Genomic DNA, 2,587 nt, shown 5'->3' on the forward strand with positions numbered 1-2,587 from the left:
ATAGCAAAAGGTAATTTATCAGAGATTGAGAAGAGGAGCAAGAGGAATATATTAAGAAAACATTTTTATAACCCATGCAAATGATGTGGGGACTGTGTTATTACATGTGGGTCTGAAATGTCACTTCTATTATTTATGTAGACTTCTCCAACAATACCAAGTGATTTTATCTTTGATTAAATTAGCATTGAAATATGAAAGTAAGCATTATAGACTTTATATTAAATATTCCTTAATCCTTTTGAAGAAAAAAAGAAGAAATTCAAGAAAACAAGGGAAGTGCTGATTACAGCAAAGTTAAATTTAAAGATAGACAATAATAAGAGAAGAATCACAAGGGAAATATAATAGGAATTGACAAAAACAAACTAAATTCTTATGGAGAAGGCCAATTCATCAGATTGTGAAGCAGTGGTGAAGCAGGCGCTGTGACACATGCTTGTCTTCCTGAGTAGTGAATGCAATTCTTTGCATTTAGGATTAGTGTGGGGATGTGGGGACAGCGCAGGGAGCAACCAACATTACAGCAATTATAGATCTGCCTTGGACACTTCTTCCTTGTGTATCTCTCTTGACCAAGTACTCACCCCTGCGCAGTAGCACAGTAAGAAATAACTCACTCTAAGGGTGTACAGCAGGACATGGAGCTCACTTACTGAGGAGACTTGCAATTCCTTTAGCTTACTGAGCTGTGGAATTCTTAATTTTGAGATATCTGGAAAAGCATCTGTTATGGATTGAATTGTGACCCCCCCCCAGAATTATGTCTTGGGATCCTAATACTTACGGATATAATCCCTTTTCTGAATAAGGTTTTCTTTGTTATGGCTCTGAGGGCATATCAGTGTAGGGTATGTATCTTAAAGCTAACTACTTTTGAGATATAAAAAAAAAGCAGATTAGGCACAAGCACAATTGGGGGAAAAATAGATGCCATATAGTGATCACCATGGAATAAAGGAACCCCTTTACTAGCAAAGCTGAAAATTATTATTATTATTATTAAGTAGAGAGAAAGAAAGAGTACTTTCTTCTAAGTCAGTGCTCTGAATTTGGACTTGTAGCCTTCTGAACTCTGAGAAAATAAATTTTTTAAAGCCACCCACTTGTGATATTTCTGTTATAGCAGCACTGGGTTGCTAAGACAACATCTATTAATGCAAACTGCTTAGAGAAAAAGCTATAGGGGAAAATTTGCTATTTGCAAATGAAGAGCATGTATTCTTCAGAAGGAAGAGCAAGTAGTCAGAAATCTCAGGTGCACCCTAAGACACATTTACATGGCATCCAGGTCAGTCCACCAATTCATTTGCAGAAATACTCTGATACCATCCAATCACATTTACTATAAGACAGCTTGCATCTTAGATATTTAATATCCTTCCTCCACTCAAAACAGTCTAAACTCCTCATTTAGGTTAAAGAAAACTTCTTTTCAGTTTTTTTTTTTTTTTTTTAAGAAAGTCACATAATTGCATAAAACTGCTTGAATTCCATAGGCAGAATCCATCCAAAGCTACATTTCAACTAACCAAGAAATCTTGGAATCTCTGCAGGACCCACCCAAACAACCATGCACACATATATAGATGCCAGGTTTACACTTGGCGAAAAGACTTAGGAATGGCAAAGCAATTATGACTTTTGTTGAAATACAAGTCAAAATGGTCTTTTAAAATATCTCACTTAAGGAAAATATCCTTTCTGTATTCCCAGAATATGTAATATATTTTATTATGTGTATGTGTTGCTGATCTATTATATCCAAAGACTGTTCTCTGAAAACCAGAAATGGTCTAAATTCTGGATTCATGTAGTTCACAAAGCAAATAAATGGTTGCTGGCTAAGACTTTCAGGTGTAATCCAGATTACCTTTTATGTGTTATTTATTCATTTACTTATATATTTACTCATGTCTATATATGTATATTATGTATTCTGTATCTCCAAAATGACTTACTCCAAATACAAAAGTCACAGGATTATCTATGAAGAAAATCCATTCAATAAATAAGCCACAAATAGCATCCCTATCATAGTTGTAAAGCAGAGATAACACTAAAGCTGGAAACCAACCAGAGACCTGATTAAAGTAATAGCAAGGCAAGTGAAGAATTGCTGTAAATACCAAGGATCATTTTCACATTATATTTATTGACTAGAAGATACAGGTTTTGTGCTTGAGTAGAGCTGACCTAAAAGTTAATTGCTCACATCCTCACTACTCAAAATATGGTCCACGACTACCAGTGTCAGCGTGACCTGGGAGCTTGTGAGAAATGCAGAATCTTGGACTCCACCCCAGACATCTCTTCCCATAATTCATCTGTGCATTAAAGTTTGTGCAGCATTTGGCTATTTGACACTACCTCTTGGATGTCTAATAGGGACCTGAAGCTCCACAAGTTCAAATTTTCTTGCACTCACTTCTCCCCTCCTGCATTGTACTCTAGCCCACTTGTCTTCTCTCTGTCCCTGGCACAAGCTAGACTCAAATGCACCTTGGGATCCTTACCTTACTTATTTTCCCTGCCATAATTCTCTTTTCCTCAATTTGGGCATAACTGGCTCCTTCTTGTCATTCAG

The sequence above is a fragment of the Orycteropus afer genome, unplaced genomic scaffold (genome assembly GCF_000298275.1).
Source record: "Orycteropus afer afer isolate SDZICR_OR568_19922 unplaced genomic scaffold, OryAfe1.0 scaffold00140, whole genome shotgun sequence".
NCBI lineage: Eukaryota > Metazoa > Chordata > Mammalia > Tubulidentata > Orycteropodidae > Orycteropus > Orycteropus afer.